The 15,712-nt window shown below is 36.3% G+C and overlaps 1 protein-coding gene across 3 annotated transcripts in view; it reads left to right on the forward strand.

Moving 5' to 3' along the window:
* The window catches only part of Lrrc4c (leucine rich repeat containing 4C), a 1,301,043-nt gene that overhangs the window by 898,845 nt on the left and 386,486 nt on the right, over nucleotides 1-15,712 (forward strand). The gene's annotated exons all lie outside the window — the stretch shown is intronic.

The raw sequence follows: 15,712 nt of genomic DNA on the forward strand, positions 1-15,712 counted from the left end.
GTTGGAACATGGCCACCTTGTTCAATTCCATCTTATATCTGACTTTCACTGCCTACGCTCAGCTATCCTATAGCTTGCTCTGTAGAACAGGCTGTCCTTAAACTCAGAGTTCCAACAACCTCTGCCTTCCCAGTGCTGTGATTTAAGGTATGCACTATCACACCAGGCTCTAAACTTTTCTTCCATTCCTTTTCACAAATTTGGAAAATTAGCTGGATGGGATCTTGCCTCAAGGTCACCATTTCCTTTATTCCATTTCTTAACCCATTTATCTCCTTGAACAGAGGACTTAGCTCCATTCCACTTTCTGGTGCTCTTTTTCTCCTCAAATATTTTTTGTTGCTCAGCTTTTCCTTTTATTATGTATCTTCATTAGAGTTACTACTAATAGCCACACACAACAAAGTCTATACTAGGCTATTTTGATATTTTTTCTGCCAATGGAATTAATCCCAAACACTGTAGCCTCAGGCATACTCTTCTGATAAGGGTAAAAGGCATCTACTTCCTTCACCAAAATATTACAAGAATGATCTCTAAAGAACATAATAAAAGCCGGGCAGTGGTGGTGCATACCTTTAATTCCAGCACTCAGAAGGCAGAGGCAGGCATATCTCTGTGAGTTCGAGGCTAGACTGGTCTCCAAAGCGAGTTTCAGGAAAGGTGCAAAGCTACACAGAGAAATGTAGATGTAACTAACCGTCTTATTAAATAAGAAACACAGAAACAATGTAAAAGAGAAAGCCGAGAGGTCAGAGCTCAGAGCTAAAATCTCACCCTTCCGCATGTGGTGTCCCAGCTTCCCGAAAAAGAGTTATTTCCTGTCTGTTCGTCTATTTATAGTATTTTGTTCTGCCTTCTCATTGGTTGTAAACCCAAACACGTGACTGCCTCGTCACTGTCTGAATGTACAGCCCCCTAGGTCTTAAAGGCATATGTCTGCAATGCTGGCTGTATCCCTGAACACACAGAGATCTATGAGATTAAAGGCGTGTGCTACCACCGCCACACTCTTGCTATGGCTCTAATAGCTCTGACCCCCGGGGCACTTTATTTATTAACATACATTCAAAATCACATTTCAGTACAATTAGATTACCACCACAGAGAAACCCTGTCTCGAAAAACAACAACAACAACAACAACAAAAGAATATAATAAAATTCTTCTCCTCTGAAACCTCTTGATTCAGCCCCAGACAATTAATCAAATCACACTTAGCACCACTATCTTCCATGCTCCTACTAGTATGCCTCATTAGCAGTGCTTAGAGAATCCTATTGGTTTCCTAGCCTAAAGTACCAAAGTCCATATTATTCCACATAACATTATGGTCAGGTCTATCAGAGCAACATCCTAGTCCTTGGTACCAACTTCTGTCTTAGTTAGAGTTTTCATTGCTGTAAAAGGACACCATGACCATGGCAACTCTTATAAAGAAAACATTTAATTGGGGTGGTTCGCTTACAGTTTAAGAGGTTTGGTCCATTATCGTCATGGTGATAAGCATGGAGGTATACAGGTATATGTGGTACTGTAGCTGAGAGTGCTACATCTTGCAGACAACAGGAAGTTACCTGATACACTGGGCAGTATCCTGACCATATAAAAATGCTCCCACAGTGACACACTTCATCCAACAAGGCTATATACCTCTTAATAGTGCCACTCCATTTGACCTCCATTTTCCTTCAAACCACCATAGTTATGAAAGCATAATGGGAGAGTTCACTCTGGAGACTGACTAAAAATAGTAGGTGATTTTCACCCATCTGCATCACTATGTATATAGGCAGAAAATCAAATTAATAATGCCAGATTCTATGGAGAGAAAGATTTAAGCATTTGCCTGTCTTTCTTCTCCTGTCTGCTAAACATCAGAGTTACTGCCCAAAATTGTGTCTGAAATGAAAGTTGATAGGATGTTAGGTAAAGTGTGTTACACTATGTGATATTTCAGAAATGCTTGCATATCTGCCAAGAGTTCCATCCAGATACCATGAGGAAAACAAATGTGGCCATCAAATTCAAGTTGCAACTGTTCCAATGACATAAGACCTATTAAAATTAATTTTATCTGTAATACTCCCTTCAAGTGGACAGAAATGAAAAATGTTAGATTGTAATTGAATTGGTGATGTTAGTTTTTTTTCTTACATCACAGAATTCAGAATAAAGAAAAGAGCTCAGCTTTGTAGACAGACTGTTGAGGAACTACATATGGAAATGGGTTTTGTGCTGTAGAGTTTCTAGACAAAGTAGGCTATCATATAGCAAGAAGTAGGGAGCATGGTTAAGAATCCTCTGAGATCTCACTCTTTTTTTAAATAGGCCCTGGGTGACAATCACAAGATCTTTAAGTTGATGACCATATGCAACCTAATCAACTTTCAAAGGCCCCACCTCCTTAGAAATAGATTAAATGTCTTCAGAATGATTAAGAATTTCAACCCTGAAGTCTTAGGAAACATACTCAACTAGTATCCAAACCATGGCAGTGGTAAATTAGAGAGCCAAGGAAGAATGGAGAAACAGCTCACAGCATGGCATTTTTTAAATGTATTTTTCTCTCATATATTAGCATCCTGAACACAGTTTCCTGTCCCTCCCACTTCTCCCAATCCCGTCCCTACCTTTTCTCTTCCCTAGATCCACATCTCCATTTCTCTTCAGAAAATGGCATGCCTCCCATGGATATCAACATAACATGACAAACCAAGTTACAGTAAAACTAGACACCTCCTCTACTATTAAGGCTGGATGAGGTAAACCAGTAGGAGAAAAGTGTCCCAAAAGCAGAAAACAGAGTCAGAGACAGGACCTGATCCCACTGTGAGGAGTCCCACAAGAACATCAAATTACACATAAGGTATATTCAGAGAACATAAATCAGACCCATAGAGGCTCCCCGAATATTGGTTCAGTCTCTGTGAGCCATTACATTAGTTGAATTTCTTATGGTGTCCTCGAGCCCTCTGGCTCCTACTATCCTACTCTCCCTCTTCCAAAGGATTCCCAGAGTTCTGCCTAATGTTTGGTTGTGGGTCTCTGCATCTGCTCCCCTCAGTTGTTGGATGATGATCATGTTAGACTCCAGTCTATGAGTATAGCAGAGTATTATTAGGAATAATTTCATTGACTTTTGATTCTGGTCCTGTTTGGTTCTATCTTAGGTCTCTGTACTCTTCAAACTATGGTTCCTGGCTCTCCAGGCACTGTCAGGAGTAGGCTCTATTTGTGACATGGTCTCACATTTGACAAGTCATTAGTTGGCCACTGCCACAAGTTCTTTCTTCCTCTCAATCCTAAAATTCTAAATCATGCCAAGGAGTATAAATACAGGGTCAAATTTAATGAAAGATCAAAGTTTATATTGGATCTCTTTGGGATTTTTTAATTCATAAGAATGGAGTAAGCAATACAATTTTTTCAGGATTTCATAGCAGCTGATTGAGGTTTCTGGAAAATTGGTTAGCCAATATTTTTAAGGAGCTCAGTGTCTACAAAAAGAAAAAAAGCAGTATATAAATCCTTAAAATGCAGTTCTCTTATTCAACAAATATTTTTCTACTTTGCACTATATGCTAGGCATAATTCCATGTGCTGAGAATATCATGTTAGATGCCTTTGTATAGGTTTAAGAAAATGTACATAGAAATTTAAGGGGAAATTAATTCCATCCTTGTGTTCAGATGAAGGCTTTATGGGGATAACTTTTTTTGTACCTTGACAGAAGCAGAAGTTATCCCAGTTAGAGAAGGGAAAGTGAATACAGTAAAGTGGAAACTGGTAGACTCTTATTCCTCAGGTTTCCTTCCCTAAATGAGAATTAATTACAAACAATTTTGATGAAGGAAATCCTTACATAAGCAGAAAAAAATGAACCAAATTATAATTAAATAATGAAATATTTCACAGGCAGTATATACAATGTTGTCACAAATCAGAGCTATAGGATTTTAAGATATGTGCATATATAAAAATAATTATACATTTTTTTATTGAGCAACCTTTTATATTATACATCTAAGACAAAGAATATGTAATCTAGATGCTTTATCACACATAGTCCATCTTAAAATTATGTTATAATGTATTCTGTACTTCTTATTCTGCTTAGGATACTAATGAGTTGTGTATACTGCTCACAAACAACTGAAACATCATTCACCAGTACTATGATTCTCAAATTTATAATGTTACTTCCTGCCAAACACTGCTCATTATTTGAATACTTCTTTGCTGTTGTAATTCTTAGAATGGGACTCTCATCTGTTGAAAAGTGATGTACAGTTAGAGGGCAATCAGGGCCAACAATGGAGCATGATTCTTCTCTATGTCCCTCCCATTGCCTCTGGTATGTATCTCACTAGGCTGCCTCAGTTTTCTCTCATGAAGTTGAGTATGTTCTTTACCTGATCCATTCTTATAAGTTTCGCTGAATAATGATGTAAATTTTCAGTATACTTAAGATTTAAATATTTCCATCCAATTTATTAGCATCACTACCATCAGAATTAGAAACTTCATCTCCATCATTATCATCATTATGTGGATAGGTATAGAGAACACATTCTGTGGATATTTTTGTTAAATCAGTAGGAGAGATAATCACTTAAAAAGTAAGGCTATGATCTCTGATCTCTTGTTTGTTTGTGGAAATACTTATGGACTGTGCAGAACTTGATCCTTTCAATAATCACCCAGAGAAGCTTTACTCCAGAGGTCACATGCGGGTTTGCTCTTCACATGAGACCTGCCACACAGAGTTCTTGACGATGGCTGATGTATATTTCAGTTGTCAGTCTGGGGTTATTTTTTGCATCTTTGTTTTGTTACTGGACATATGGAGCTTGTGCATGCCCAGTCTCAAGGTTTGACAGAGCATTTCAGTGGCTGGTAGAAGCAGGACATGCTGTTCACCTAAGTGCTGTCAGTTTTGGCATCATTGTGCACAGCTTCTGCCAAGACTGACATACCATTTTCTACACCCCAGTAAGAGAGTTCCTCTGCCAAGGCCACTTAAAATAGCACTTCAGTTGTGTCTAGTACTTGTTAACTCTTTTGAGGTGGGCAAAATTTTCTTAATCTTCAGTTATAATGACTATACCATAAGAACTAGTGTAGAAATCTACTGAAAAATAGAAAAAATCTACCGAAACCATGTGCAGACAAGAAGAGGAATGTGGTGATATTGTGTTCCCCAATATATTGTGAACACTAATAAACTAATCTGGGGTCAGAGAAGAGAACAGCCACTAGTAAGATATAGAGGCCAGAAAATGGTGGCACTCACCTCTTTAATCCTAGCATTCCAGAGGCAGAGATCCATCTGGATCTCTGTGAGTTCACAGCCACACTGGAAACAGCTAGGTGTGTAACAAGAGCCTTTAATCCCAAGAAGTGATGGCAGAAAGCAGAAAGGTATATAAGGTGTTGAAAACCAGGAACTAGAGACTGGTTAAGCTTTTAGGCTTTGAGCAGCACAGTTCAGCTGAGATCCATTTGGATGAGGGCTCAGAAGCTTCCAGTCTGAGAAAACAGGATCAGCTGAGGAATTGGCAAGGTGAGGTGACTGTGGCTTGTTCTGCTTCTCTGATCTTCCATCATTCACCCCAATACCTGCCTTCAAGTTTTATTTTATTAATAAGACCTATTAAGATACATGCTACACAGGAACTTAAAACTTTTATCATCGCGAACTCTTGGTAGTTGTTTCAGTATGCTCTTTGTGGTGGTTGGCCTTATCCTTAATGGCTAGGGCAATTTAAACAAATTTTCCTATAAATCTCACTTTGATCAAGTTCTTAACACACATATACACATGTGCATACACACACACACACACATAAACATACATACACACACAAACTACATCTCATATTATATATGTATATGTATGTATAAGTATATATATACATATACATATATATATATATATATATATATGATCATTTAATAAAGTATGAAATCATCATCATTTTTAACACCACGATCATTTCTGGAGCACCTGTTCAGTTGAGATTATTTTGTACTTACTCTGGATCATATTTTACCACAATATGGCTAAGTGGATGCTATCACAATTTTACTAATGAGAACACAAGAAACAAATGACTTGATTTATCTTCTGTGGCTCTAAATATTTTCATTGTAATAATCATATTTAGATTCAATATTAAACTTAAAACTGTGGAGTTATTTTTTTAATAAATAAAGCTATGTGTTCAGAAAGTCAACTAATAATTTCTTTGTACTTTTTTTTGTTATCCTTGGGCAGTGGGAATAGAATGGCAGTTATGGCAAAGCTATACTTAATTTGTATGATCTATTTGGAAGGTACCCTAGAATTCTTCTAGTTCATTCTCATTATTGTGTAAGTTCATGAAGTGTTGGAAAGAGATTAACACTGCTAAAGGATTCCACATCTTATTTAAGTAGCAACTGTAGAACTAGAAGCCAGTCCTTCTGACTTGTGGCACAAAGTCACAGTGCAAAAACATCTGTACTTTAAACCCTCTAATGAGTGACTCCATCACTCCTAGAATTTTAAAACAATGGGTAAATTTTTATCTGGGTTATTACTTTTAAGTGAGTTTTATGCCATTAAAAGTCAATATGCATTTTCTTATACTATATGAATTTAGAAATGACAGCCTATTGTAGATGAATTTCTAAATGGTCTTATTAAATAAAAAAAAAAACATGGGGCCAAATATAGGGGTGAAATCCTTAAAGAAATCAGGGAAATAGGGAAAGCCACCAACCAACCTTACCTCACCAACTCTGCAGCTTCCCAATGTGAGTTAAGTTACTTCCTGTCTTCTACCCATGCCTATATGCCTCACTTTTCTGCCATCTGATTTGCTCTCTCTGTTTAGCTACATCACTTCCTCTTCCTGCCCAGCTCTGTCACTCCCTGTCTATCTGTACAGACCTCCAGACCTCCATGATTAACTAGTGTTGGAATTTAAGGAGTATGCCACCACACCTGGCTCTATTTCCAATGTGGCCTTGAAAACACAGAGATCCTAACTTCCAAGGGGTAGGATTAAAGGCATGTGCTAACAATTCATGACTTCTGTGCTGTGGCTGGCTTTTTCCTCTGATCTCCAGGCAAGCTTTATTTATTAAAGCACAAGTAAAGTATCACTACTGCCTATAAATTAGCAGTTTAATTATGATGTATTTTTTGAGCTATGAACTGAGTTTTCATAAGAGTTGTAACTCCGGGTCCAGTACTTTAAGGAGGACTGTCCCATCAGTGTGTTCATATCTCCTGACACACTGATATTTATTACTCAAACACTTTAAGAAGTGAAAGGTCCAAATATCAAATATAATTTGGTAATCCTAAGAGCCAGGAGAACAAAACAATTTCAGAGAGAATCTGTCTTTTGACATGCGCAATTCAATGTGGTGTAGATGTAACTTGAAGAAATACAAAATAGAAACTCCACCTCCATAAATCAATGATAAAATTTCATGGAAACTTTTACCATTATAAACTTTTTTTGTTTTTGTTTTGAGGTTATATAGTTTTCAAATGTATCTTTGCCCTCACCTTTATTCTTAAAAGACACTCATCAGGCTTGGTGGCAAGTGCCTTTACTCACTAACCTAACTTGCTAGGTCCTTATATGACCTATCTCTAGGTTACACATCATCTTTAGTCAGATAGTGATTCAGTTAAAAGGGACTAAAAATTTTACACATGAACATACTCCTCATGAGATTTTAGGTGTATTATGATATCAATGATAGTCTTAGGAGATAGCTCAGATGTTAAGCACTTGCTTTGCAAACATTAGGATTCAAGACTGATCCTTGGGATCTGCATATGTAAAAATAAAAAATAAAAAATTATGTGTTACGGTGCATAATTCCAATTGCACACTTAAAAAATGGAGACAAGAAGGTCTTCAGAGTGCGTTGTCCAGACAGAATAGCCTACGTGAAGAATTCCAAGACTTTGAGAGGTCCTATCTCAATCAAATAGTTTACTGTGTCTGTATAAATCAGGGTTCTCTAGAGTAAGAAAACTTATTGAATGGTTCTCTGTATTTATAGAAAGATGATTTATTAGAATGACTTCCAGGCTATCATTCAGCTAACCCAGCAATGGCTTCTTGTGAAGAAAAGATCTCAGGATCTAGCAGATACTCATTCCATGACGCTGAATGTCTCAGCTGGTCTTCAATATATGCTTGAACACTGAAAAAGTGGACTCTAATGCCAGTGAATGAATGGACTTGCTAGCAAGGCCAGAAAAACCAGCAATGATAAAGAGCTTCTTTCTTCCACATTCTTATATAGGCTTCTAGAAAATGGTGTGGCCCAGATTAGAAGTGTGTTTTCCCAGCTCAAAATGTCTAGATTAAAGATATGACTTCCTACCTCAAAGATCTTGATTGAAGTAGATCTTCCTACTTCAAATGAAGCAAAAAATTTCTCACAGTTTTGCTTTTTCATTTTAAGGGGTTTTAGTTTATTGCAGATGTAATCAAGTTAACAACCCAGAATAGCCATCATAGTGTCTGAGGAACAAGACCTGAGGGTGGCCAATGGAGGCCCCTATTTCAAACATATACAAATACATATGCACACATTTTCATGCACATCAATACACACACACACACACACACACACACATACACATACATGCATGGACACACATTCAAAGAAGATCATGAATGCACACAGAATAAATTTTAGAAAGCAAATAAAATAAAGATCACCTCTACAGACAAACCCTGTCTCAAAAAAAACAAAACAAAACAACAAAAAAGATTACCTCTATCATTTTAGCTGATGATTACTTTCTCCTTGAAAATATCACACATATTCTGATAGCTCAGAAACACAAACCTCACTATTCCTTCATCTCCATCTTCTAAGTCAATCTTAAAGTCAATTGTTTTAGAATAAGACATTTGAAGTTGGTAGTACTGAAGAAAACAATGGTTTCCACAAGCTAAATGGGATTTATCTTACCTTATTGTATTCAAGAAACTGACAATCACTTTCCAGATAATTCATAAATATTTCTTTTTCTGAGATGGATACAAAAGGTGATCTTTAAGGATCTGGTAGTAAATACAAGGGAGGTAAAATTCACTCCCAGTTAGATTCTAGATGTGCTTGTACCTCTCTAGTAAAGGATCACTGCTGTCATATTTTCTGTCCTTTAAGTGCATACTACACTCATTAACATACGATATCAGGAAAATAATCAACAACTGTAGGATGAGACAATTTGACTTCCTTCTAATAGGGTTCCACTAGAGCCTTAAGGAGAATGGCCCATTGTGAAAATCAGTCCCTGATGAGACGAAACAAGAATACAAAAGAATTGTAAAAGTTAATGTTCAGTTTAAAAAATAATATATGTGGTGATTCATAAATAGAATGTGAGAGGTGGTAAATTTGTTAATTGGCTTTATTAATTATTTCACATTAAATCTCCAAGACATCACTTGTTCCAGGCAGACAGAGGTGAACGTTTCTGAGTCTGAGGCCACCTTAATCTACAAAGCAAGTTCTTGGCCAGCCAGGGCCACATAATGAGACCCTGTCTCAGCAAAACAGAAAACAAACAAACAAATAAACAAACAAACAAACAAATAAATAAATTACTTGAATATTTTAAATACACACTTAAAATTTTTATATTATTTATTATTTTCAATATAGTGTGTGTGTGTGTGTACACATATGCCATGACACATGTATAGAAGTCACAGGACACATTTTTCAAGTTGGTTAGTCTCCTTCCACCATGGGTTCCAGAGACTGAAATCAAGTTCGTAGAGTCACATGCCAAGCACTTTTACCTTCTGATCCCTCTTGATGCCCAAAATATATAACGCTTTTATGTCAATTTTATGGAGCTTTGGAATTTATTTGGAATTTATTTTTAGATCAAAGAAATCTAATGAGAAGAGAAGTTACTCATGATTATAGATCTGAGTGGCCAAAGCTAATTAATTTATATATGCCACAGAGATAAAAATAGAGATCATTTCCTTTCTTTCTGACTCCCCATGTTTATAATCATTTAAAGTGTACATATTGGGTATTTTAATTTAAGTGATATGCCAATGTTTTTTTTCTTTCTTTCTTTCTTTCTTTTTTTTTTTGCAATGTAATATGATTTGCACTAGAAGGTATTGGATTCCTTCCTTGCAGAGAGTCTCAGAGACTCTGTTGCTCAACTTAAATTCGTGCTAAGTAATATCTGGGAGATGGCAAGCAGGTATCCGCTGGGCAGGTGTGGTCCTGGGGAGGGCTGTTGTTATTAAGCTGTCAGTGTTCTTATAGCATCATGTTTCTTCCAAGTTTCTTCCAGCCACATCTTCACCAGCTTGGAGCACCCTCTTACGGAAATATTCTGACATGTATTTATCATAACACACAGGGAATTTCTTTTGACCCCCACTATTATTTCATTGTATTTGATCAGGTGAATTATGTACAATGCTTGAGATAGTGGCTTAATATTATTCTAATTCAAATGTTATTTGTTAGGATATGAATTTAATCATGGGGACTTCTAGGTACTGCACTAAAACTTATATATATATATATATATATATATATATATATATATATATATATATATATATATATATATTGTAATCATCTTAGATATCCTAGTAAGATGGAGATATTATTTTTGGAAATATATAGATGGTGTACAGGAAGCTTAACAGTTTTGATAATGTTCAAGGAAAAGAATAGAGATTCAAATGTAGGGTCTGTTTGCAAATATCCTGCACTTGTTACTACCCTTACAATGCTTCATGTAGTGCTTTTCCGGGTGGTGAGATGTGTAATACCTGCTCAGTAATTCTTTTTTATTTTTTTAATCTATTTTATTTCATTTTAAAAGTGGGAAAGACAGTGCACCTTTCCCAGAGGAAGCAGAGATTCCTACTCATATATTTTAAATTTATCTTCCACATTGATGCATATAATTTACCAGCTGATTATATTTATGTGGTTCAATCTTGGATTGCTGCTGGCTGCTTGCTCGGTGTATAACAAAGTCTGATTTATGTCACCAGTAAAATAGGGAAATAGAAAATTACCTTTGCATAAATGAGATAATTTATACAAAGCCCCCAAGGGGATACAGAGCATATAAATATCAACATGCTTGAATTTCTTTCCTTCAGATATCAGTGCTATTCTGTTTTGAACAACAAGTCTCTCTAATATTCACAAAGTACTTCCTAGAAATACATTTTGAAAATTATTTTTTGCTTTTTGATTTTCTGGAAAATATATGCATTTTGAAGGGAATTTGAAAATTATGGGGTAGAAAGACGTAAAAATAACTCGCGACATCAATTTGTATGTTGTCAGAAAACAGATGGCATAGTCAATCCAAGTGATTTAGCAAGATTTAGAACAATTCAAAAGGTTCCTAGATGCCCTATATTGAAAATAATCATCTGATCTATCCCTGGGCCTGAAAGAAGTACAAGGAACAATTGCTAGAACTCAGAGAGAGTTGCTTATGAAAAGGACTGCCCCGAACATGTCATGACCTTCACTAGCAGAAAACAACTAAGCCATAATTCTTCAGCCAAGGAGGTAGTGATCAATTTCCTGATCTCATCCTGCTACAACTTCTTGAAATTCTTTCTAATAGCTTCTATTGATAGTACTCTAAAAGACGTCAGAGATCAAAAGATTCAGATATAGGAGAAATTGAATGTCAGCCTTTCAGGACCTGCAATGAGATGGACAAAGGTAAAGAGTCAAATTATTTAGGTTAATAGAAGATATTTCAATATTTATAATAATTTGTTCTTTCTAGCTGGGCCTATAATATTCCATGTAAATGGGCTTGGAAATTCAGCTTTGGTTCCTGAAGATCAGTATCAGAATTTAGTATGCTGTTATTTTGTAGCACATTTGAAAAATTTTAACTCGCTCCTTAAGTTATGTAGCTATTACTAATGTGGAGGATTGAATGAAAATGGCCCCAATCAGCACATATATTTGAATGTTGTTTCTGTAGTTGGTGGAATTGTTTGGGAAGGATTAGGTGTTGCCTTGTGAAAGGAGATATGTCATTTGCAGGTGGGCTCCAAGGTTTCAAAAGCACAAACGATTTATTCCTCTTTCTCCCTCTCTGTCTGTCTCTCTTTCCATCTTTTTTGTATGTCTCTGTGTCTGTCTCTCTGTTATCTCTCCCTCCCTCTCTCTTTCTCTCTCTCTCTCTATAGATAGATATATAGATAGATATAGATAGATATCTTCTTTTTCTCTTAGTTGTTCTTGAGAATCAGATGTAAGCTCTCACCTACTTCTCTAGAGCCATGCCAGTCACTTGCTGCCATATTCCCTGCCATAATGGCCATGAACTCTAACCTTCTGTAACCATGATCCCCCAAAATTAAATGCTTTATTTGTAAGTTACTTTGACCACAGCAATAGAAACAAAACTAAGAAGTTGTGATTGGGAGTGAGATACTGTTATAACAGGCCTGACAGGCCTGACCTGCTACTTTCCTCCCTTTCTTCCTCCCTCCCTCCCTCCCTTCCTCCCTCCCTCCCTCCCTTCCTTCCTTCCTTCCTTCCTTTTTATTTTTTATTTATTTATTTATTTATTTATTTATTTATTTATTTATTTATTTATTTATTTTTCTTTTTGATAAATTTGGAAGACTTTTCTACTTTGGACTAGAAGAGTCATTGAAAGATGTAAGTGGGGATTAATCATCCATCCTTGTAGGATCTTGGAAGACAGTTGTTCTGATAGCAATGTGGACCTTGGATGCACAGCTCAGGGGGTCTTGGAGGGGAAGAATGTTAGCAACTGCATTAGACACCATTCTTATGATATTTTGGCAAAGAATATGTCTGTGTTTTGCATTTTTTCTAAGAATCTGCCTGAGGTTAAATTAGAGAATTTTGTTGAGAGATATTTTATTTTTTATTTTACTTGGTTTTTCAAGACAGGGTTTCCTCTGTGTAGTTTTGGTGCCTGTCCTAGATCTCACTCTGTAGACCAGGCTGGCCTTGAACTCACAGAGACCTGCCTGGCTCTGCCTCCTGAGTACTGGATTAATGGCATGCACCACAACCACCACCACCACCACCACCACCACCACCACCACCACCACCACCACCACCACCACCTGGCTGAGAGATATTTCAAAACTGACTAGTATTGACTCTGTCCCTTGGTTATTAGTGAGCATTCATATGCACATCTATAGTGACAAAGACCAAGAATGGCACAGAGATATATAAAATATACAGTTTGAGGAGAAAATGATCACCAGGATATTGGAAATTTAATATTGAAACCACAGCTTTGCTGAAAAGAGGTAAAGAGAAATGAAAAAAAGGCAGTGGTGCTCTTTGGGCAAAACTCCACTCTGCTAATCCAGCAATCTGTGAAAATATAAAGTTTAAGGAATTATCTGTTATGAAAGAGAAATAACAAATCAATGTTTATGCAAATATACATTTTATCCCAAGCAGGCAAGGAGCTTGGCAACAATGTATATGTGGATCTGACTTCAGAATTGTGAAGTATATAAGAGCAAAGATATTGTGGAATCTTCTTCCTCCGTGGTTAAGGAAAGCCACTGAGATCAAGCCTGTAGCAAGGGTGTTCTAGCATACAGGCATGAAGAGGCCATTGTATGAAACTGTGAATGTCAAGTCTGGATTGAATTGGAGACCCAAAGGTGATGAATGTGCAAGGTCTGTGAGATGTCTGCCAAGGAGAACTGCAAACAGACAGTGGAATGAGCTTACGAGACAGAAGTGTGTTGCTATCAGCAAAACTGAAAGAGAAGTGTAACCTAAGCCTCTTGGTATCAGACTCAGTGTTATGGGATTTGTAGTTTGCTCTGATGTTTTTTGATCTTGCTTTGCTCCAGTATTTCTTCATTTTGCCTCCTTACCTTTGTTTTAGAATATTAATGTATATTCTGTGCCATTGTATGCTGGAAGCAAATAATTTCCTTTTTATTTTACAGAGTGGTTACAATTAAAATGTTACTTTGAATTTCAGAAGAAAGTTATGGCTTTGGACTTTTAAAATCGTGACTCACAGCATTAACCTATCCATTCATCAGTTTATCTCAAAATCTATATTTTAAACATATGTTTATAGAAATATACATATGAACATTTGTATTTTGTCACTATTTGCATCAATTAACACATTAAAGAAATCTCAAGATGGTCACTAAAATCCATCAATATTGCATGGAAAAGTGAAAACAGAAAATTTTTCTCTGTATACTTTGACCAAGAGTGAGCCTAAATTTGATACCCTACTAATTACACTGTGTTCACTGCCTGTCTAGAGTCTGTGATTATTGACCTATCGTTAATTGTCTGCTGTGTATATCTATCTGATGTTTTGTACCCATGTCTTGTATCTGTCTTTCACAATGGGCTTTGATCTGTCTTTATAGGATAGCACAGAAAATGTGTTATAGGATTATTTATCTGTAGACATCTTTACAAGTGAGGAGGTTACTTTACTGACCCCAACTAAGCCAGAACAATATGCAAAACCAAACACTGATGTAACTACTCTTTACGCACATGCTGCTTCTAACATTTATTGGATATTTTTGTTTAAGGCTTCTTTCTCTTTCTTGTCTGCTTTCAGTAAATGACTACCATAATGCACACACAAACATCATTCCAGGTTCTGGACATGAAAAGGAGCATAACTTAAAATTAAAGCTATATATTTGTCCTAAGTTACAAATCTGATTACATAGGAAATGCAAGACATAGTAAAATTGGTAGCATTGTTCACTTAAATGTAGATTAAACTTAAGGAGCTTAAGTACAAAGAATGATAGCTGGTAAAGACCATTGTCTTACATAATGGCAAGGCATATTATTTAACATTTGGTGTCTGAGAAGGCTTAAACAACTGAACCACTGAGTCAAAGATCCATTATATCTCCACTACTTCCAGTTAACTCTTTCTTCCAGTTAACTCTTTCTTTTGGTTCAAGATGTAAGCTCCCAGTTTCCTATACTGGCAAGACTGCTGCTTGCTGCCAGGCTGACATTGCCATTATCAACTCTAGCCCTATGAAACCATAAGCCAAAATAAACTCCCCCCCCCTTTTTTATATAAACTGGCATGGTCATGAAACTTTATCTCAGCAACAGGAAAGTAACTAATCCATGTAATGTTGGGTAATAATGGATGAGAACATGAATTTCAAGGAAACATGTATTTTCAGGCAACACATTGACTACAATCTTGTAAAACCCTGAGTGGAAGATATAGATGAAGAGGTGCCAAGAATTCTCATCTATGGAAATAGTATATATTATAATATATACTTTTATATTCAGAAGTAAGTTTTTCCAGATATGATTTTTTTTACCATCTTCAAGATACTTTGGATTCAGAAAAGTGAGGTCACTTAAGAGTTATCTGTGTGTCAAAATGAAAATGATACTATTCATGAGCTGTATTTGAGAAAACAAATATTCTGCTTTTAAGATAGTTGTGCATTTTATAAATCAGGTATTTGAAAAGGAATCTCTAGAAGACATTGCATCATAAATTATATTTTCAAATTAAGGAGCAACCCTGAGTAAAGAATTCTTTAATAAATTTATTTACTTATTTTACGTTCTGGCTGTAGATTACCCTCCTTCCACTCTTCCCTCCTAACCCCCTCTGTTCCCATGCCCCAATACACTCCTC

The sequence above is a fragment of the Peromyscus maniculatus genome, chromosome 4 (genome assembly GCF_049852395.1).
Source record: "Peromyscus maniculatus bairdii isolate BWxNUB_F1_BW_parent chromosome 4, HU_Pman_BW_mat_3.1, whole genome shotgun sequence".
Lineage (NCBI taxonomy): Eukaryota > Metazoa > Chordata > Mammalia > Rodentia > Cricetidae > Peromyscus > Peromyscus maniculatus.